General features: G+C 45.4%; 1 long non-coding RNA gene across 1 annotated transcript in view; it reads left to right on the top strand.

Annotated features, from left to right (window-relative positions):
• Nucleotides 1–9,728, top strand: part of LOC144133098 (uncharacterized) — a 30,660-nt gene extending 20,932 nt beyond the window's left edge. Inside the window, exons 3-4 of the long non-coding RNA XR_013314986.1 lie at nt 7,453–7,528; nt 9,605–9,728. This is a non-coding gene — a long non-coding RNA (uncharacterized LOC144133098). The remainder of the gene's footprint in view (nt 1–7,452; nt 7,529–9,604) is intronic.
• The last annotated feature ends 14,183 nt before the right edge of the window (nt 9,729–23,911 follow it).

Below are 23,911 nucleotides of genomic sequence, written 5' to 3'. Positions count from 1 at the left end.
TCAACATGTAAATCCCATGTTAAATATGAGGAGAATGTAACGCCAAGAATCGTGTGCTGCTCAACTACTTCAATGTCCTGTCCATCAAATTTAATTGGTTGATCTAAAACGAATTCTTTATTACGATCCCGGAAAAGCATGACCTTGGTTTTTTTAGGATTGATTTTAAGCTGATTTGATTGTGACCAATGACCAATTTTTTCAAGCAAATGATTACATCTGATCACTAAATTATTTGCATCTGTACCTGAAAGGAGAATATTGCAATCATCAGCATATATAACGAAATTAACGGTCGTGTCGACACGAACTATGTCGTTAATGATTAGATTAAATCAAAGAGGACCTAAAACGCTCCCTTGCGGGACGCCATTTAATATCTGTGATGGGGATGACATTCGATTGTTAATACAAACGCACTGTGATCTGTTTTGCAAATATGACTTGAATAGCTGAAGAGGTTTACCACGAACGCCATTTATTAAGAGTTTTTCAGTTAAAATATCATGATGAAGAGAGTCAAAAGCTTTGCTAAAATCTTTAAACAATCCAAGGGTAATTTGTAGGTTTAAAAAAAATTGGGTAATGTGTTCGTTTAGCGTAAGGAGTGCTGACGACCTTCCCTTTCCGAAACGATACTGCGCGTCCGAAATAACGCCTATTCTATTGAAAAAGATATTTAATCCCGTGCATAAAATGTTCTCAAAGCCCTTCGAGAACGCGGGCAGAACAGATATAGGTCGATAGTTCGTGGGTTCTTTCGTATCACCGCCTTTATACAACACCGACACTCTAGCTCGTTTAATGGCACTGGGAAATTCGCCAACGTCAATGACAAGGTTAAAGATGTAACTAAGTAATGGAGCAATGATCTGAATGACTTCTTTTCTTGGCTAGATTTGCAAATTTTCTATGTCCAATTATGTACTGTTTTTTAGTGAGATGAATGCTGCATATACTTCTATCTCATCTGTGGGAGTAATAAATAGGCTAACAATAGTCTACTGCGCTATAGGGTACAGGGTACTGCGCTACGCAATCGAGCATTTCGCCCTGAGCCTAGGAGGCCGATAGTGCGCATGCGCGAAACCAGACAGGAGAAGCATCTCCGCTGCGCATGGCCATTTTCCTTCACTTACGGCGCGGTTCGGGTGTTGGTCTTCACGGGGTGTCAATAATTTGTAGGCAGCATTTAGACAACAGCATGTTTAACGATCATCGGGCGCTGTTTATATCTGTCAAAACAATTGAATAAATAATGTGTTTCACGGAATTCTTCTTCAATGCTTGACATTTTATTCACAACAAGCTCGGCAACATGAGTAACCAGGAGGGGGGGGGGGGGGAACTGCACCTCTCGCTGAGTATATCATGGCGTAGCTGAGCTAAGCCACTGCCAAATTTTGCTGCCCTGCTGTTTTATGTGGAGTATGATATGTGTGCACGTCAAACAGTCGTTTTTTGCCAGGCCCTAACACCTGGCTCTCAGCTACCGACGCAATCGTGCTTTGCGACGATGACAGCGCGACTGAATTGGGGACTTGAAGGCATAACACAGGGGCAGCGTGGGGCCCAGTCGGGGTTGCAATCGTAGAACAGTTTCGCCGGTTGACTTGGGAAATGTACGCTGTGTCGGCTGCAATTGAAACTTTCAGAACGTAGAACGCAGTCTACAATTTTCCAACCAAGAACTCTCGTTCTCAGACGGCAACTTCTCATTCCTCCTCAAAAAGTTAGGAGGAAGATGTCCCTTTATGTGCATGAGAGGGAAGCTGTAGAAAAGACACAATAAAGCATGGGTGCGAACCCGAGGAGCCGGCGGAGACCGGGACTAAAGGGAACGTATCATGGTAATCTTTTCCAGCATCCTCGGAACAGAAAAAAAAATTGCCAGAAAAGAATCCTTCGCGAATCCTGGCCCAACCAAACTACCCCGAAGAGCTTCAACCGCACAAAGGGAAACCTGCTTGCTCTGCAGCAAGACTCCACTCTGCAAATTAACGAAAAAAGTCGCCATTCTGACTGACAGCCTTAATCCCCCATCCCTTACCGACGCCCTCTAACCAACCTAAAGTGTGCTGGTTCCCCCCTCCCTCTCCAAACACTCTTGAGCTTCATCAAGAAAAAGAGGCCTACATAAAAGTTCTGTTCTCTGCAGCACGTTTCGCAGCTACGAGCGATCTAGGGGTGCTGCAGATGAGGCCAGGAAGGTATACAATGGTTAACCCCACCTATTCCGAGAAGTCCGAGTGAGGGACGATGGCAGCGACAATGCGATCGGCTCGGCAAACACGTGACACTCCTTTGATTCCCTCGGGGAATGCAAAGTTGTGGCTCATCGCGACGTGCTTTCCAATGCACTTTCTTTCTGTAGGCTGACCATGCATGCAGAGTCTACGCATTGTACCAAATTACCTGTCGAGCGGCCTGTCGTGCTACACAACAGCTTGTCGTGGGATATGCCACGCGACAGATACCTGTCGTGGGATGTGTCGCGCGACAGATACATGTCGTGGATTGTGCCGCGCGATAGATACCTATCGTGGGATGTGTCGTACGACAGATTCCTGGTGAGGGTAAATGTTTTACTGCAGAATTCTACAAATACTGTCGTGCTGTCATGTGACAGCGATAGGATCAAATTGACAAAAGATGCTTCAAAGCGCGTTCACTGTGGCGAGTCGTGAAGAGGATGCCAATTGCTCTAGTCTGTTGGTGACGGGCACCGAGCGAAATGAAGTGCTCATTCACATTGGCGAATTGAGTTTTCAACTCGCTTCAAGCGACCTGGCTCTCTCACCGAACGAGAATTGGCTTAGAGGAGAGGCACTGCTCGAGCACTCACCCAATTCCCTTCGGATCCCACATGACAGTGTGACGAAAGTAGTGCATGCTCAAGAGTATAATGCGGCTTTGAAGGCCCAAAAAGCTGTAATGCACAAGTGACGAAGCCAGCGGTGCCTGCATATCCGCACGCGCTTGCTGTGGTGGCATGTAGGTGCAGCCACGACAGCGCCAGCACACCATCGGTGTGCGCAAGTCGAATGGCGCTACTGAAAGTCAGAGTCCTCTTGGCTTCTGGGACCTGTTCAAGCCATGTAACATAATGCGCCGCTACTATTACATGCGCAGAAAAGGCCAAGGACACTTCTACGCACGTCGCAGAAAAGAATGTCGTTAATCGTCAAGAAGGGAATATTACTCGCCATAATCATCCGGCTACACAAAGGCAGCATGTATGTATACATGCACGCAGTTCTCTGTATAAATGTTCAAAGCAACCCCGATATCAGTTTTCCGCGTTACAGTTTTAAGAGCGTCAGGTCTTACTACTTACGTTTGTCAAGGACACGTCTGTCTGCAGGGAAGGTCAAATTGGCCAAGGCAGTTACCCCACTATATCACATAGCAATAGCGGGCGCGTAGAGCCTCAGTTGTCACGGATACCTTCGATTCGTTTTACTTATGCCAGTATAGCGGCTATCGACGCGGAACCCCGGGAACCCCCATTTTCATCAAATTTAGGGGCCGCCTGTTTGACGCATAATGATCGAAGTGGTGTCATTTGACTTGTCATGTTCCTGAGGATAAAATAAATATTTAGATAAAGCCCAAAATGTGTGTGAGATTCGCACCGACGACCTTTTCGCCCCCAACCCGTGCATTCCGGGGACTTCAAGACAGCCATATGGCCTAATCGTTTGTCGCAGAGGGTTCCGGATGCGGTCAAACAATTCGTCTTGTAATGCACACGTTTATACAATTCGTTAACTGATATATAAGGAGGAAACATACCGGATATAGCGAAGGTGGCTGTAAATCGCAATAGTAGTGCAAAATCTTTGAAGTAGATGACGCTGCTTGTATCTTAGAATGAATTTTTCCGAAACGAAACGCCCTCAGATGTTTGTATTTTGTCTTCTCCGCGTTTGCTGAGAACCCCGATCTAGCAGCCCGATCTAAACACTTGAAGCTGTCGTAGCTAACGCTCTTAAGTCCAACACTGATACAGTGTCCGGAGATTTTTTTTAAGCGGCAGTGACGTGCTGCTTTTCATAAAATAGCAAAAAAAAAATACTTTACGACGTCGTTCATTGCCTTCACTGAAAATTTCATGACGGTGACACGAACATGTCGCTAAATATAGACAACAGCGTATGTAGCCGAAGGTGAAATGCGGCGGCCGGCGAGTTTGAACCGATTTGATTCTCGGTCGAAAGTAGAATAAAATCTTGGGACTGACGTCAACCGCGCGCTTTCAAGAGTTTCGTCTGCTTTGACACAGTCTAGCTCCGGTGCATCCCCGCTCGGTCCTCTAAACTGCTCTGGTCCCAGCGTGACTGTGTGCTATGACAATCTGAGCGGAAGGGAGGATGTCTGGGGGTTTTGATGTGCACCACGGCCATACAGTTGAACGACATGATAACGTACGGGCGCCCTTCTCGCGGCCGGCATGCCAGCCTGAATACCGGCCGCCAGCGTCAGAAAAATGCGACAGTAATGTTTGTTCGAGTCCATACTTAGCCGTCGGATGGAGTATCGTTGGCCAATATCGAGTCGTTGGTAGAAGCGATAACAGGAATACAAACAAATGTCTTCCCACGGCGCCTTTAATTGCTGTTCAATCGCGGCTCTACTGGCTTCAGCGTGCTCCGCTCCGGAAGGTGTCGCGGAAACCGAGCATATCTTTGTGTTACTATGAGACGAAGTTCATAGTAAAACGATGACGAGAGCAGCACTTCAGCGCTAGTCAGTTTCGAAGTGCACTCAGCTGCTGCATCGATGTGAAACCGGCTAGGCTTAGCGACGACTAGGGCAGCCAGGGGGTTTCGCGTAGTTCATTGCCCGGCGCGCCAGCGGGCGGCGTCGTTCCCGAAAGCTCGGCTCGCTCACTCCGGCTGGCTCACTGATTGGCTCAACAGCTTGCGACCTTCACTCGGAAGGCTGGAAAATCGAGCAGCGAGCGACTGGCGCTGCGACTGAGCGATATTTTATGCCGACGTTTGCAGTACTGGTGAACAACCTTTAACGCCCATATGCTTGGGTTATCGGCTGCGTTGCGGAGAGTCTTAGTTAAGATCGTGCGCGACGCCATCGTCACCGTCCGTGACGCACAGGCTGAGAACTTCAATTCCAGTACGTGCCAAAACAGCTTGTATTTATCGTAAAGATACGAACTCGAAAACATGGCTGCTTCGATGCGCTAGTGGGCTCTTGCTTGTTAAACTACACGCGATCAGGATGCGGCGAGTGCTAGCCGCTGTTGAATATTAGCTAAAGTGAGACGCAAGTATCGATGTAGTTTCGTAACGCAGTTGATACCAAAGCAATCCGCTTGTACTGGTCACAGATTAAGATGTTAAGTTTCATGATCGCCGGTGAGCGTGCCAGTGTCGCGCACATTAATGCATCGCAGCTACTCTCCATCGTGCCAAATGCGTTCAACTTATCCACGATATTCGCCAGCTTGAGATACGGCGGTTTTCTTCGCTGTTTTTGTCGCAACTTAGTGATTTTATATGGCATCAAACGAAATTGCATTCTGTCCACACCGTCGTCTGCTCCGTCGTCTGCTAGAGCATCCGGGTCACTTCAGTGATCACAGGATCGCAGCTTCTACAAACGACATGCCAAAAAAAGAACTGAAAGCGCTTTAGTAATCTTAAATAATCAAAAAATAATTTTAAAAATGCAGCGTCTTTGTTGTGAAGATAATATAAATATTAATGGTATAAAAAAACAATTTTTTTTTGTCGGTTGCATTTTTTCAACGACGCGAAAGCGCAGCCGTCGGCGCCATTGCAGCGCAACCGACGCGTCGTGTTTTGTATTATTTGCCTCTTTGAGGCATTGCTTGAGTACTTGTACGGCCTACACGTGTGAAGAACTCATTCAATAGGAAGGTGAGCAGGAGTGTATTTTGGAAGCCAACGACCAGGATTTCGGCCTGTCAACATTGGCGAGTTTCAACGGGTAAGCCATGGAGAAAGACAGTGCTGCGACGTCTTGTCATCTGTAAAGGGAACGAAGACTCCTGCGCGGTTTTACTAAGCTTGGATTAATCGCATGACCGGTAAGTCCCGCTCTGCGTTTCTTTGCTAATGATCTGTGTTCACACGTGCTATTTGTATGCGGCTATATAGGGATGTGAGTGGAGGCAGTCCGCCTGCGGTTGCCGCAGCTATAATGCGGCGCCAAAAAAGCAGGACCTATATCCTGCATGACAAGTGTTGTTCTCATTGTCTTTGTGTGCGTTTAGTACTCGCGTGCCGTGGTAAATAATAATGGCACCAGATATCACATTAGAGTTACGCTTTAGCTTGCTAGCGCTTCGACATTCAGTGCAAAAGCATGGATTTGCACTGCGTAGACGACGATGAGCGAGAAGTGCCGCGCGGCAGAGCGCTCGCGCTAGGACAGCTGCGATCAGACACCGCACTATTTTGCTCAGGGTTAGTACTTATCGGATTAGTGCTTGTGCCTTAAAATGCGTCATACTAAATTATTCTGAGACAGTGATCGCATGCGAAAGGCTAGTGCATATTCCTCGCCTTGTCATTTGTAAACTTGTCTGTGCTTCGCCAGTGGAACAGGATTTGAGGCAGTGTTATGTCAAAGATAAATCTTGCGTCTCCTGAGCTGTAAACGTTGATGCTTCCTCTCCTTCTGAGCTCTGCGATCTGTCGGATATGCAACTGCACAGCTATTTTGGATTTCTACCTATTTGCTATATCCCTCGCTTTTGCGGCCCGCATTCAAGTCGTTCGCCATTGTCGATGATTTTTTGTTACTTATTTTCACTTTGTTATTTATTCTTGGTTTCGTGCCATCAGCGGTGGTGCCGGCGATTCTCCGAGCTCGGAACTCTTCCCAGGCACGGGATCCTACCCACAGATCTCCCTTCGCCGCACTCACGAGTGTTCTTTGGTATTTTTTTGTTTCTCTTGCCCTTACTTGCATTGCCAGTCGACAAATTTGTGCAGCTTTTATTGTATGCAGATTTGTTAAATGCGCTAGCGATTTTTCTATGATGCTAAGCTGTGCTGTGAGATCTCAAGCTTCTTGCTAGTGAAGGCGTGCTTTTTTCCATTCTCTCCTCATTTAACCAAGGCAGACTGGTTGCAACTTTCAATTTAATGCCTAGACATTGGTGCAAGGCACCATGATAGGAATTAATGAAAACCTGCACGTACTATATTCAAATTGGTGTGTGGTATTTCAGCCAGCTCATCTTTCAGTGAGGTTATAATTCATTGTGACTCTTCTCAAAGAATGTACATGGGTGCATTACATGAAATCTCTTCATTTCTTTTGTCATGGGCTAGCTCATTGGTTTTTATTTACTTATATTACGTCTAATTTTAGTCTTTAAAGCAGTAGACGATTTCCTCTGTCATTCATGACATGGCTACAGCCACTGACAGCTGTTGCTCTGGATGTATTTATTTGCAGTTGCCAGCAGCCAGCATCTGTTGGGCCATGCGTGCTTCCTGCCTTTGGCTGTGTCATCTATCCTGATCCGTTCATGGTAGTTATTATTTTTCCGTGATGCATATCTTAGCTGCCTATTTAGAAAAATATTTTCAACATAGGCTTGCAGCTAGGTTTAGAAATGCATGCAAACTCTACATGCACTTCACAGCAGTACCTCAGCTTATAATTACCGGAACTGTAGACTTGTACAAAATATAGTCACTGATGTAGCTCTTGACGCAGCTGCTGTTAACATAAACGTGCTTTGACATTGCACACCTGCTGCCTGCTTTGCATATGTGTCCTCGAAAAGGACCTATATGTTCATTTATACCTTTAAAATCATTGTGCTCTACAATGATGGTTTACCAGTATTTCTGATACAGAGACCAAATTGTCAGTCAGTAATGTAACAATGCACGATGACACCAATCCTTGTATGGCATAGCATCCTTGCAATGCACTGGGCAAGCTGCTGTCAGCACAGATTTATTGCTGGTTTATTGCAATAGCATATGGTTATACTGCACAGTTTGTACCTCTACCTTCTTAAAGCTGCATCCTTGAAAAATTTAAAATTAGTTGAAGGAAAAATCAAGGAAATGTAACAGTAACTGTCTCACATTTTGGTCGACACTTGAACCGTGATATAAGGGAGGGATATAGAAGGGAAGTAATAAAGAGCTGCCATAGCGGAGGGCTGATGCCCTTGTTTGATGCCCGTCTTTAGTTAAACATACCTTGCAATTAACACATTTGGTGCAAAACAAACATGGGACTTGCACGCTCACAAGCACCCTGATGTCAGTAAAACAAAGTGCCAATGTTGCCGTACTTTAGAGCTTTGCTCTTAAAAGCGCAGCTGACTGCTGCTCAAAGTTGAGAGCAAAAATATGACTACTTTTCCTCATGTACAGTCTGCGGTGCTGGTGCCATTTGCAATGGTGATTGACATTGAGTCGCGTGATGCACATTCCATTCCTGGAGTTAGTGATTTTGTCTGTCGTGTAAATGTGCTGTTAAAATTAGTGCAGAACAATGGTTCTCCAGTTCATTTTAGGTAACGGTATCCTGTGCCACATGCTACCACCCTTTTTCCTCAAATTTCCTAATCTCATTTAGGCATCTGATTGTCACCCATTCATGCATTCGCTTGCTCTTGGAATCCTCCCAGTGTTTTAGTGTGGTATTGCTTATATCTTCTCTGTATTACACATGCATTGCACTTCTTCTTTTTTCGATTTAGTCAAGATATCTCTGTTCCTGTTTCTTGCATAAGCATTAGAGACGACTCAAGTGCACCATCTGGGCTTGTGATGCAATGTGTAAGGCCCTTTGTTTTTGGGTAAAACCTGGTTTCTCCCTTCTGTTGCACCAAAAATGATTCTTAAAGATCAGGTTCAACACAATTTCTGTGCAAATGTGCCTGTAAGAAAGTGTGGTTTGAAGGTGCAGAAAGCCAAATTACTGCTGAAGTGTAGTGGATGTCACATAATTCTTCTGACAGGTTTTTAAACAATTCTGGTTATTTTATTTCCCTTTTAATGTTTATTGTTTGTCGGTTGCTTATAATTTTTGGATAAATTGAAAACTACATGTACTGACTGGTATTTAATTCCAATAATTAAACCTATATTATGAAGCTTTGTTGGAAGGTAGGTGTGCATTTATTATGCGTGCTTTGAATTTCAGTGATTGTTTCTCCAATGCAAAATGGAGGACAGGTCTCTGCTGTGCGAGTTTTTTGCAATGGAGTGAAAGTAGCTGGAGCAGCATTTGTTACTGTGTCACCCAGCCAAAAGTTCTCCCACAGACCACTGAGCTTCTGAATACCTATGGCTTAAAGCTCGAAGCTCTGGTTGCCCTTTACAAGGTTTTCTGCATTAATGAGTGCAAGCTCAAGGGCAAAGAGCTAACAAGCATTTGAAACCATAGAGCTATACACAGTAGTGCTGGGACCGTGCAGCAAGTCAGCATGAATTAGGTCGCGATAAACGTGATTTACTGTAGAAAGCTAGTGTGCAAAAAGAGTTGCGCTCACAGAAACCGCTGTTTTTTTCTTAGTAGGTCATCGAACCAAAGCAATGCATGTAAAATTTGATATCTCACTGTACCCTTAATTTTTTTCCAGCTAAAGACCAAGAGTTGCATGGAAGTTGTGCAAGCCACCAAGTTGCGTGTGATTTGTGCCAGGGAGCTGGAGCAGGCTGAGAGATTAGTGGATGGCCAGTGGTATTCACTCAGTAAGGCAAGTTTTTTCTGTAAGCACAGTTTTTGGCATGGCATTGCTTAGGGATGCATGGACTAAACTGACTACTCTACACCTGCCCATGCTTCAAGAATAATGAAGTAAATGAAAAAAATTGATTGCCAAAAAAAATTGCCACTTCTGTTATGTTCTTTCAGGAAAATATTTGCCATTTAAAGGGCTCAGTGTGCTGTGAAAACCTTAAAAATTATTATGTGCTTGTTGTGGCTTTTTTTTTTCAAATTTCTCCTTCCTCGTCTATGTTGGCCTGACCTTGTAGCTTGTCTGCATGAGATTGGCTGCTACCTACAGTTCGCTTTTTTGTTGCACCTTTATTGCCTGTCACATTCTTTGCGTGGCAGTGTCATGCAGTTTGGGAAGTAATCTGATCTGATTTCTCTATTGGCCTGAAGTGCAAGCTTTTGCATGTGGGGCAGGTTTATGGTCTCCTTTTGTTTGCTGTAACTGCAGTTTTTCCATGAGGGTTAGTCCTTTTTTATTTTGATGCAGTGTCATATACTTCATGCATAAATTAATGAAGTAAGCACTATTTTTTGCATTAAATGAACATTCATTATAGCTGCGGCCATTATAAGTGCACCTGACTCTAAAATGGCTGTCTTCCGGCATTCAGTATTACATCTTAAAACCAGCTGGAAGACACAACACAAGAGAAGAGATGAACACAAGACGAGGCTAGTCTAACAACGGAAATTTTATTGAAGGAAAGCAGCAAAAGAAGACCTGCAAAGAGATTCAAGCGCGCAAAACCCCAAAGCAGTGGGGGGCAAAAAACAATCGAAAGGCACTAACGGACTAGTAAACCATCTAAAAAACTAATTCCTTACAGTGAAGGTTCACCGACGGTTTAGCCAGGCACATGTTTTTAGCCTTACCGCTGTAGTAAGTCTCAACTATATCAGGACAGATTTATCACCCCTAAACCACTGATGTGCCGCGGAAATCAGGCGTGCAAAGAGAAAGGTCGTCCTCCGATTGCATTCATGAGATTGAACGTGCAGTGTCGGTTGAAAATTCGCCTTCCTCTCTATACACTGAAAGTGCTCTCAGCCAGGCGCACATATAGATATCTGCTTGTCTGCCCATAGTAGTTTTCAGCTATGAGGCAGTGGAATGCAAAAAACCCATTTACTTTTGCATGTGGTCAATATTTATCTGCCACTGTGCATAGCGGACGATTACCCATAGTTGTATCAAGCCTAGTTTGAACGGAGAAGCAAAGGGCTCCTACCTCACTTTTAGCGGTCAAGACAACAGCAACATCATACTTTGGTGCAACGTTCTTGGGACGGTGCGAAATGGCGTGGAGGTAAGGTATAGAGCCCGCCTTTTCGTGCAGCTCAACTACGTCAGCATCATGCGAATTGTGTTCCGTTCCCTCGAGAGAGTAAAAACACACTGACAGGTGCGCGAGATGGGCAAGTGGGAACCCAGGTGCCATTGGCTTGGAAACCTGCTCCGAGAATGCATTCTAAACACTGTGATGGCATGACTTCCATAAAGCGGTCGTGATGCATGCGATTGCCAACCTGTCCTTCACCAGCCTCGAGTGGTTCGACTCATAGCTAAGAGGCTTCCCAATTTTGGGCTGTGGCGCCAGCATATGTGGTCGTCCGCAAAGCGCAGGTCTAAGTCAAGAAGCTACAAACGGTTATGCTTAGTGAAATTTAGACATAAAAGATAGGCTTTGACCGCATGCCTAAAGATTTCTAAAACGTCTTGTGCCAATTTAACTGAGCCCTCCTTGTGCAAGAAAATTAGGTAGCTATCAACATAACGAAATGCTACTATGCTGAGGTCTTCCAAACAGGGCTTTGATGCGGTATCGACTCTGGACAGAAGAATGTCGCAGAGAAACGGTGCGAACTGGGACCCTCTGCATATGCCTGATTTCTGATGTAAATGCCGCCTTGCCAAATCGCAAAAGTGGAGTTCTGTGGAATTCTAGTTTCTTGTGGACAACAACCTTGGCAGGTGCTCTGCAGTGAGCATCGATATGGGGGGCCTGTACTATTCATTGTCACATGATAGACCTCTGAGGCATGTAAAAAACTGCATCAGGGTGAACAATGAACATGATTTTACAGATGATTGCGTGATTTCGGTTGCTGGCTTCATGGGGCTGTTGTCCTTTTACTGCAAATTCACATTTGTCAGTTGGCAGGGCGGTATTTACATGCAGGTCGTACCTTTGCTCAGCAACATTTTTTGTCTAAAGTCGATAAGGCATTAGAGCCCTGTTTGGAAGACCTTGGCATAGTAGCATTGCGTTACGTTCATGACTACCTAATTTTTCTGGACATGGAAGGCTCAGATAAGTTGGCACAAGATGTTTTAGGAGTCTTTAAGGCATGCGGTAAATTCTTGCCTTTTACATCACAATTGTCTAAGCAGAACCGTTAGCAGTTTCTTGATGCAGACCTGCGCTTTGTGGACGAATGTTTGTCGGGGCTACAGCTAAAGATCGGGGAAGGCACTTTTTAGCTACGAGTCGGGCCACTCGTTGCTGGAGAAGGATGGTGAAGAGGTGTATTTGTCGCTGGTTAAGTTCAGTAAAGATGGAAACACTTGATGGCTGTGCAATCGTGCGCATAACATCAGCTTTAGATAAGTCATGCCACCACTGCTGAGGACGCATTCTTGTAGCAGGTTTCCAAGCAGCTGGGTTCCCACTTGCCCATCTCAACAAACTGTCATAGTATGTTTTCACTCGCTCGATGGTAAGGAACACATACTCGGATGATGCTGATATACCTTACCTCCGCAGTATTTCACAGTCTCAAGAAAGTCGCGGGAAAGCGTAATGCTGCTGTTGTCTTAACAGCGAAGTGCAAGACAGGAGGCCTTTGCGCCGCCATTAAAAAAAGCCTTGATAAAATTGGGTACTGGTCCACAATGGACAGTGTCACAAAAAAAGGTTCACCACTTGCAAAGGTAATGGAGTTTATTGCGTTCCACTGCCTTATGGCTGCAACTAATATGGGCAGACAGGCAGATATCTGAATTTGCACCTGACTGAGCACGTTCACTCTATAGGGGGATGGCAAATTCTAATCTGGCACTGCATGCTCAATCTTGTGAATGCAAATCTGAGGATGACCTGTCTCTGCACGCCTAATTTCCATGACATCAGTGGTTTACGGAAGGGATAAATCTGTCGGTAGACAGATTTAGGCTAAGGACACGTGTGGCTAAGCCATCGGTAAACCTTCACCGTAAAGAATTTGCTTTTTTAGATGATTCATTAGTATGCCAGTGACCTTTGATTGCACTTCGCCTTTCACTGCTTTGGGTTATTGTGCGCCCGTACCTCTTCGCGGGTCTTCTTTTGTGGCTTTCCTTCAATGATGCCACCGCAGTGGCTCAGTGGTTATGGCGCTCGGCTGCTGTCCCAAAAGACGCAGGTTTGATCCTGGCCGCGCCAGTCGAATTTCAATGGAGGCGAAATTTTAGAGGCCCGTGTACTGTGCGTTTTCAGTGCACGCTAAAGAACCCCAGGTGGTCGAAATTTCTGCAACCCTCCACTACGGCGTCCCTCAAAGCCTGAGTCGCTTTGGGATGCTAAAGCCTCACAAATCAAAACAAATAACCAAAATCTTCAATGAAACTTTTGTTAGTCCAGCCTCTTGACCTCATGTCTTCTTGTGTGTTCTGTCTTCTGGCTGGTTTTAAGGTGAGTCAGTACCAACTCGGCCAGTCATAAGCCTTGTTCAGTATTACAGTATTTTGAATAAAGTGAGAAGTTTACTAGGCTATGTTGCCGGGGATCGTGTCCGCAGCAGTTGTGGGCAACTCAGAAGAGATAGCGTCATACGATTTGTTGTGTAATTGGGAGAGGATGATGTGAAGATGCTCCTAGAAAAGAAAATTTCGTAATCGAATCATTATTTACAGCCAAAAATGTCCAAAAAGTGACTGGGCCAGAGAAAAAGTGCCGCGGAATTTGAAAACGCTGAAAGTAGGTGGAGCTACAGCGTAGCGCCAAGTTTGACAAACTGGAAGTATGGACAAAGCCAAAGCTTGGCGCCAAGTTTGAAAACTCGAAATGAGCAATCACGTGACCAGTGATAAGTGTCCTATACATAACCTGGAGATAGGAAAAAGAATGATAAATTAGAGGCAATTAGGTAATTATCAAGAAGCAAAAGGCAATGAACGGTGATTAGACTGGGCAGGTATTCAGTGAGTGGGCAGGAGTGATGCATGGAGGAAAATTTGAAAACTCGAAATCGTTGCTGGGATGAAATGAAGATAAAATAAGAGTTAATTGATAACCAATCAAGTCAACGAGAAGACAACCATGGCGCCATATTTGAAAGGTTACCAGTGTCGAGGAGACGTCAACACTTTCACAATTTTTTCATGCAGGTAGCAGCAGTGATCTCTATTTTTTCTTTTTTTCAGCCAAGACAAAGACCACTTTTCTTGGCTCATGGGCGATGCATCTAGGAACCTGCGGCCAGGACAACGCTGGACAGCATGCATTAGCAAGCTCGAAAAAAAGGACGAAACAGTAAACAAAAATTGATCATTTTCATTTCAATTCTAGTGGTTTTGCGCACGATTTACTCTGGAATGCACAAAGCTTGTGTTGACAGGCGACCATTATCAAGTTGTGCATTTTTGTGCATTGCCTACTCCAGAACACAAATCCTGTGTTAATTGACAGGTGACACAGTAACGACTGTCACACAGTGTATGACCACTACACCAGACACACTACAGAAGATAAAGCAAACTACAGAAGACAAGGCAGAGTACAGAAATCAAGACAGACTACACAAGACAGTACAAACTACAGAAGACAGACGATAAAAGACAAGACAGACTACAGAACACAGGACAGACTGCACAAGACAGACAATAAAAGACAAGACCGCAGAAATTTTCTGTCTTAGAATCCTGCAGTGTGTTTTGACTGGGAGTCGTTTAGGCCAAGGAAGTGTTTATCCTCACGTGGCTGATTTGTGCGGTGCCTTTGCAGTAATGGATTTCAAAGTAGTGTCCTTTAAGAGACTCGCATAGGTAGTGACGTAAACGTTCCCTCTAGATATTATTAATAGACTATATGGCATGCCCGCCCCACATCGTCTGCTGGGCGCTGTTTGCCGTTTCGAGGGTCTCAGAAGACGCGGACAGCCGGCACTAAGTTTTTTTTTGTTTAGTTAAGTGAAACAGCAGTAAATTTCCTTTATTAAAACAATTGTTGTGTATGTTGTGATAATCCTTCTCTAAGTGGGCGGGCTCGTGGCACAGTTGTTGTGACTTTCGAGGACGCAGAAATCACTTGAGCATGTTTTATGTTAAAATCATAGATTTATAAAGACATTAGCAATTGAAAAAACACAAGCGGTAGTGTTTTAACGTGTCTGTAGGGAGAGCTACACTACGCTACCCTCTCGAGAATTTCGCCGTGATCCTGGGAGGCCAGTAGTGCGCATGCGCGGCAACCGGAGAAGGGCATATGAGGCGCGGCGCATGACGTCAGAGTTCGCCGCCTCCGCCGCCGTGCGAGGAGCCGCGTCGGCCCGACTACCCGCACATGAGTGCGCCTGCGTGGCAACCGGAGAAGGGCAGGTGGTGCGCGGCGCATGACGTCAGAGCTCGGCCGCTGCGCTGCCGCGTGGATAAGCTGCGTATGTGCGGCTGTGTGTATAAAAGCTGAGGTGATAATACTTGGTGTGATGATTTAAATAGCTCACAAGACATTCTTAGTCGATACATGAAAAGTTTGATCTTAATTTAGCTAGCGAACATCGCATTCAGACTACACAGTGAGGAACTACTATTCACTTTGTGTATCTGAGAGAAACCAACCAGTGTGAATACTGTGTAGGCAGCATTTAGACAACGGCGTGTTTACCGATCATCGGGCGCGGTTTATGTCTATCAAAGCAATTGAATTAATAAACAATTTGCTTCACAGAATACCTCTTCAAAGCTTAACATTTTAGTCGCAACAACAAGTTCGACAACATGCGAAACCAGGAAGCAACTGCAGCTCTAGCTACGTATAACCGGGAAAAGCTGGGCTAAGCCACTGCCAATTTTTAAAACTAGTAGGCGTGCGAAGGCATGCGTTCATTATTGGCCTCTTCTTTCTGGCATCTGAATGTGCACGCAACTGCGTTTCTCGCTCTTCATTTTCACTCTCTCCACCTGGCGGCAGCTGGCGCGACGCTCTTCTACCACTGGCTGCCGCTGGCGCGATGCCTATTCGAACTAATCCGATCTTCCTCCGAGGCTTCACACAAGATTTTTGGTCTCGTTAGGCCCCATTACGTAGTGCATTAGTGCTAAAGTTAGAGGTGCGTCTAAGCAATTCCTAAGGTATGTAAATGCGAGATAATTGTTTTTCGCTTCGTGTGTCGTTGAGTTCTTTTCAGGACGTCATGGTGAACGTTGTTTCGCGGAAGAAGCTCTCTTCGGACGTTTCGCTGAGCGGCAATGGTCGCATACTTCGTCGACAGTGAACTGCCGCTTTTGGTCCCGCTTTGCTGTCTCGCCTAATGATGTATACAAGAACGACTGAAGTTCGACAATGAAGACTCCATGGCCACGCAACCTCACTCTCTGAAATCTGAAGGCCAACTGATGGCGGAAGTGACGTTTCCTTTATTGTAATCTCTAGCTTCGTTTACATGAATACTCCAGTGCAGCATCGTATTTCCGAGTGCATCTCACTGAGAGGACACGCCACCGTTTACATGTACCACATCAAGACAGGCAGGACAGTGGCATCTCGTCAAGTGCTTGCGGGGTGGGCGGCTAGCTGTTCGCATATACTGCATGGTCTGATTTGTTACCCGAGTGAGGAGCTATTGCATAGCGATTCCAAAGAGGAGTAGGGGGGGACCTGTTTTAATTCATCCAGGTAGTTGATCGCCTTTGTCCGAGGTGTAGAGTCACATTTCGCACTACGAAGGCTGATGAGGTCACTTCACTGCGGCAGTTCTGCCACGCGTTCCTGCCACGGCTTTTTGACGACGGTGCGGTTTTCGCACTAGGAGCCGCGTAATGTTCCCACATTAAAGTGGCTCTGTAACGAATTCCAAGGACAGAACTTTAACTCACTTAATCACTGCACTGTATTGTCATGAAAACCAAAGCGAAATAATACTCTTCTACACGCATAAGACGACCCACAATCACGCGTCAAAGTTGGCGAGCCCTTCCCGGCGACTTTTTTCATGCTCGCGCCCTCCTCCGTCCCCAGCATCTGCGTAGACAAGGTGCGAGGTGGTTAGATTCTTTCAGACGTCAGGCAGCTACCGTGGCCCCGGCAAAAACGCAGCTTATCTCCAGCGGTTCAGGAAGCTCTGCTCCAAGAGGGCGGTCGGCGTAGGAACGCCTAGCTTCCAGCGTACAAAAAGTAACCAGACGAGAGGGAAAGGCGCGAATACTCTGAAGTTCAAATTTTACCTACAGATAACTCAGCTTCTACAAAGCGCATTTAGAAAATCATTGCTGGGCACTATTCCTGAAGCGGCGTGCTTCAATATCCCAGGCATCCCGCAACTTTATTAGAGCCCCCTTCACAGCCCCTTTAAAAAGAGTAACCTACAACCGCTGAAGCGGAATCGCACCGCTTGGTGGGGCGTCTCGCAACGGGTCGACAGTAACATTGTCTGGATTGACGCTCTGAACTGTGACCTGATAGAGACGAGTTTAGGAGAAATAGCTCTGAAGTCAGCTGTTTGAAAAATTTTCGGATAAACAGGCATGTAATGAAAAGACGTCTGCTTTCCGCTTCCTGTGCAGCGCAGGACAGCGTTTCGCGTTGCTCTCACTCCTAGACATACACTAGACGACGCTGATGGCTGGCGGTTTTTCGGGAGCAGAAATCAAACAAATAAAACCAGCCCGCTAAAGGCGTCCCCGCTTGATGTGAATTACGGCGTCAGCATCAGTGGTGCAGGTTACTGAAGGCTTAATTTTTTGTCAACGAGCACTTAGTTTCTAGTAACACCTTTTGACGAGCTAGCTGGTTCATGATCTTTGGAAAACAAATGTGCGCTTAAGGGACGACCACGGAGAGCGTCTTGTGTGTCCTGCTTGTTCCCTCTCCGTCTTTGTCCGTTAAGCGCACGTTTGTTTATTAAAAACTTACTTTCTTGGACAGCTAGGCTGCATTGCGTCATTTGTCGAAATGTCTATACTGAACTGTTTAAGAGGCCATGGATATCATCTTGGATTGCTACGTGGACAGGCCATCTAAATGTGCCGCCTAAATTCAGCATCTCCCTCAAGATGTAAGCGTGCATGGTAATTGTTCTTGCAAGAAGTTTCGTAACACTTACTGTTCCGCTAGTTGGTTTCACAAGACGAGCGGGCAGCGTGAATTCTCGTGGGCGCCTGCCGAGAACCGACGGCGACAAACTCAATTCACTTGACACAATGTGGTCTGTAAACGACTTATTTTCCGTGAGCTCAATATTTTGTGAATTAAGCAGATGTTGCACTGTAATGATATTTCGTGGTCAGTCAGTTTCGGGATGCAGCAGTGCCAGGCCCCATAGGACTCCCATAGGACATAGACGTAGATGTGCCAGCTTACGGCTCTTCAACGGCAAGCACTAATCGTTAACTGATATACAAGGAGGAAACATACCTGATATAGCGAAGGTGGCTGTAAATCGCAATAGTAGTGCAAAATCTTTGAAGTAGATGACGCTGCTTGTATCTTAGAACGAATGTTTCCGAAACGAAACGCCCTCAGATGTTTGTATTTTGTCTTCTCCACGTTTGCTGCGCACCCCGATCTAGCACCCTGATCTAAACACTTAAAGCTCTCGTAGCTAACGCTCTTAAGTCCAACGCTGATGCAGTGTTCGCGGAGAATTTTTTTAGCGGCAGTGACGTGGTGCTTATCATAAAATAGCAAAAAAAAATACTTTACGACGTCGTTCATTGCCTTCACTGAAAATTTCATGACGATGACACGAAAATGTCGCTAAATATAGACAGCAGCGTATGCAGCCGAAGGTGAAATGCGGCGGCCGGCGAGTTTGAACCGATTTGATTCTCGGTCGAAATGAGAATAAAGTCTTGGGACTGACGTCAACCGCGCGCTTTAAAGAGTTTCGCCTGCTTTGACACAGTCTAGCTCCGGTGCACCCGCGCTCGGTCCTCTAAACGGCTCTGGTCCCAGTGTGACTGTGTGCTATGACAATCTGAGCGAAAAGGAGGATGTCTGGGGGTTTTGATGTGCACCACGGCCATACAGTTGAACGACATGATAACGTACGGGCACCCTTCTCGGGGCCGGCATGCCAGCCTGAATACCGGCCGCCAGCGTCAGAAAAATCCGACAGTAATGTTTGTTCAAGTCCATACTAAGCCGTCGGATGGAGTATCGTTGTTCAATATCGAGTCGTTGGTAGAAGCGATAACAGGAATACAAACAAATGACTCCCCACGGCGCCTTTAATTGCTGCTGCTCAATCGCGGCTCTCCTGGCCTCAGCTGGCTCTGCTCCTGAAGGTGTCACGGAAACCGAGCATATCTTTGTTTTACTATGAGACGAGGTTCACAGTAAAACGATGACGAGAGCAGCACCTCAGCGCTAGCCAGTTTCGAAGTGCACTCAGCTGCTGCATCGATGTGAAACCGGCTAGGCTTAGCGACGACTAGGGCAGCCAGGGGGTAGCGCGTAGTTCATTGCCCGGCGCGCCCGCGGGCGGCGTCGTTCCCGAAAGCTCGCCTCGCTCACTCCGGCTGGCTCTCTGATTGGCTCAACAGCTTCCGACCTTCACTCGGAAGGCTGGAAAATCGAGCAGCGAGCGACTGGCGCTGCGACTGAGCGATATTTTATGCCCACGTTTGCAGTACTGGTGAACAACCTTTAACGCCCATATGCTTGGGTTATCGGCTGCGTTGCGGCGAGTCTTAGTTAAGATCGTGCGCGACGCCATCGTCACCGTCCGTGACGCACAGGCTGAGAACTTCAATTCCAGTACGTGCCGAAACAGCTCGTATTTATCGTAACGATACGAACCCGAAAACACGGCTGCTACGATGCGCTAGTGGGCTCTTGCTTGTTAAACTACACGCGATCAGGATGCGGCGAGTGCTAGCCGCTGTTGAATATTAGCTAAAGTGAGACGCAAGTATCGATGTTGTTTCGTAACGCAGTTGATATCAAAGCAATCCGCTTGTACTGGTCACCGATTAAGCTGTTAAGTTTCTGATCTCCGGTGAGCGTGCCAGTGTCGCTCAAATTAATGCATCGCAGCTACTCTCCATCGTGCCAATTGCGTTCAACTTATCCACGATATTCGCCAGCTTGAGATACGGCGCTTTTCTTCGCTGGTTTTGTCGCAACTTAGTGATTTTATCTGGCATCAAACGAAATTGCATTCTGTCAACACCGTCGTCTGCTCCGTCGTCTGCTAGGACATCCGGGCCACTTCAGGGGATCATAGGATCGCAGCTTCTACAAACGACATGCCAAAAAAAGAACTGAAAGCGCTATAGTAATCCTAAATTATCAAAAAATAATTTTACAAAATTGCAGCATCTTTGTTGTGAAGATAATATAAATATTAATGGTATAAAAAACAAAATTTTTTTGTCGGTTGCAATTTTCAACGACGCGAAAGCGCAGCCGTCGGCGCCATTGCAGCGCAACCGACGCGTCGTGTTTTGTATTATTTGCCTCTTTGAGGCATTGCTTGAGTACTTGTACGGCGGACACGTGTGAAGAATTCATTCAATAGGAAGGTGAGCAGGAGTGTGTTTTGGAAGCCAACGACCAGGATTTCGGCCTGTCACCATTGGCGAGTTTCAATGGGTAACCATGAAAAAAGACAGTGCTGCGACGTCTTGTCATCTGTAAAGGGAACGAAGACTCCTGCGCGGTTTTACTAAGCTTGGATGAATCGCATGACCGGTGAGTCCCGCTCTGCGTTTCTTTGCTAATGATGTGTGTTCACACGTGCTATTTGTATGCGGCTATATAGGGATGTGAGTGGAGGCAGCCCGCCTGCGGTTGCCGCAGCTATAATGCGGCGCCAAAAAAGCAGGGCCTATATCCTGCATGACAAGTGTTGTTCTCAGTACTCGCGTGCCGTGGTAAATAATAATGGCACCAGATATCACAACAGAGTTACGCTTTCGCTTGCTAGCGCTTCGACATTCAGTGCAAAAGCATGGATTTGCACTGCGTAGAAGACGATGAGCGAGAAGTGCCGCGCGGCGTAGCGCTCGCGCTAGGACAGCTGCGATCAGACACCGCCCTATTTTGCTCAGGGTTAGTACTTATCGGATTAGTGCTTGTGCCTTAATATGCATCATACTAAATTATTCTGAGACAGTGATCGCATGCGAAAGGCTTGTGCATATTCCTCGCCTTGTCATTTGTAAACTTGTCTGTGCTTCGCCAGTGGAACAGGATTTGAGGCAGTGTTATGTCAAAGATAAATCTTGCGTCTCCTGAGCTGTAAAGGTTGATGCTTCCTCTCCTGAGCACTGCGAGCTGTCGGAGATGCAAATGCACACTTATTTAGGATTTCTACCTTTTTACTATATCCCTCGCTTTTGCGGATCGCATTCAAGTCGTTCGCCATTGTCGATGTTTTTTGTTACTTATTTTCACTTTGTTATTTATTCTTGGTTGCGTGCCATCAGCTGTGGTGCCGGTGATTCTCCGAGCCCGGAACTCTTCCCAGGCACGGGATCCTACCCACAGACCTCCCTTCGCCGCACTCTCGAGGGTTCTTTGGTATTTTTTTTTGTTTCTCTTGCCCTTACTTGCATTGCCAGTCGACAAATTTGTGCAGCTTTTAATTGTATGCAGATTTGTTAAATGCACTAGCAAGTTTTCTATGATGCTAAGCTGTGCTGTGAGATATCAAGCTCCTTGCTAGTGAAGGCGTGCTTTTTTTCATTCTCTCCTCATTGAACCAAGTAAGACTTGTTGCAACTTTCAATTTAATGCCTAGACATTGGTGCAAGGCACCATGATAGGAATTAATGAAAACCTGCACGTACTATATTCAAATTGGTGTGTGGTATTTCAGCCAGCTCATCTTTCAGTGTGGTTATAAGTCATTGTGACTCTTCTCAAAGAATGTATATGGGTGCATTACACAAAATCTCTTCATTTCTTTTGTCATGGGCTAGCTAATTGGTTTTTATTTACTTATATTACGTCTGATTTTAGTCTTTAAAGCAGTAGACCATTTCCTTTCTTGTCATTCATGACATGGCTACAGCAACTGACAGCTGTTGCTCTGGATGTATTTATTTGCAGTTGCCAGCAGCCAGCATCTATTGGGCCATGCGTGCTTCCTGCCTTTGGCTGTGTCATATCTCCTGATCCGTTCATGGTAGTTATTCTTTTCCAGTGATGCATATCTTAGCTGCCTATTTAGAAAAATATTTTCAACATAGGCTTGCAGCTAGGTTTAGAAATGCATGCAAACTCTACATGCACTTCACAGCAGTACCTCAGCTTATAATTACCGGAACTGTAGACTTGTACAAAATATAGTCGCTGATGTAGCTCTTGACGCACCTGCTGTTAACATAAACGTGCTTTGACATTGCACACCTGTTGCCTGCTTTGCATATGTGTCCTCGAAAAGGACCTATATGTTTATTTATCCCTTTAAAATCATTGTGCTCTACAATGATGGTTTACCAGTATTTCTGATACAGAGACCAAATTGTCAGTCAGTAATGTAACATTGAACGATGACACCAATCCTTGTATGGCATAGCATCCTTGCAATGCAATGGGCAAGCTGCTGTCAGCACAGATTTATTGCTGGTTTATTGCAATAGCATATGGTTATACTGCACAGTTTGTACCTCTACCTTCTTAAAGCTGCATCCTTGAAAATTTTAAGATTAGTTGAAGGAAAATTCAAGGAAATGTAACAGTAACTGTCTCACATTTTGGTGGACACTTGAACCGTGATATAAGGGAGGGATATAGAAGGGAAGTAATGAAGAGCTGCCATAGCGGAGGGCTGATGCCCTGTTAGATGCCCCTCTTTAGTTAAACATACCTCGCAATTAACACAATTGGTGCAAAACAAACATGGGACTTGCACACTCATGAGCACCCTGATGTCAGTAAAACAAAGTGCCAATGTTGCCATACTTTAGAGCTTTGCTCTTAAAAGAACATCCGACTGCTGCTCAAAGTTGAGAGCAAAAATATGTCTACTTTTCCTCATGTACAGTCTGCGGTGCTGGTGCCATTTGCAATGGTGATTGACATTGAGTAGCATGATCCGCAGTCCGTTCCTGGAGTTAGTGATTTTGTCTGTCGTGTAAATGTGCTGTTAAAATTAGTGCAGAACGAAGGTTCTCCAGTTCATTTTAGGTAGCTGTATTCTGTGCCACATGCTACCACCCTTTTTTCCTCAAATTTTCCAATCTCATTTAGGCATCTGATTGCCACCAATTCATGCATTCACTTACTCTTGGAATCCTCCCAGTGTTTTAGTGTGGTATTGCTTATATATTCTCTGCATTACACATGCATTGCACTTCCTCTTTTTTCGATTTAGTCAAGATATTTCTGTTCCTGCTTCTTGCATAAGCATAAGAGACGACTCAAGTGCACCATCTGGGCTTGTGATGCAATGTGTAAGGCCCTTCGTTTTTGGGTAAAACCTGCTTTCTCCCTTCTGTTGCACCAAAAAAGATTCTTAAAGATCCGGTTCAACCCAAATTCTGTGCAAATGTGCCTGTAAGAAAGTGTGGTTTGAAGGTGCACAAAGCCGACGAACTGCTGAAGTGTGGTGGATGTCACATAATTCTTCTGACAGATTTTTAAACAATTCTGGTTATTTCCATTTTAATGTTTATTGTTTGTCAGTTGCTTATAATTTTTGGATAAATTGAAAATACATGTACTGACTGGTATTTCATTCCAATAATTATACCCATTATTATGAAGCTGTGTTGGAAGGTAGGTGTGCATTTAGTATGCGTGCTTTGAATTTCAGTGATTGTTTCTGCAATGCAAAATTGAGGACAGGTCTCTGCTGTGCGAGTTTTTTGCAATGGAGTGAAAGTAGCTGGAGCAGCATTTGCTACTGTGTCACCCAGCTGAAAGTTCTCCCACAGATCACTGAGCTTCTGAATACTTATGGCTTAAAGCTCGAAGCTCTGGTTGCCCTTTCTGAGGTTTTTTGCATTAACGAGTGCAAGCTC

This window comes from Amblyomma americanum, chromosome 5 (genome assembly GCF_052857255.1).
Source record: "Amblyomma americanum isolate KBUSLIRL-KWMA chromosome 5, ASM5285725v1, whole genome shotgun sequence".
NCBI lineage: Eukaryota > Metazoa > Arthropoda > Arachnida > Ixodida > Ixodidae > Amblyomma > Amblyomma americanum.
This window is presented reverse-complemented; position numbering and strand designations above follow the sequence as displayed.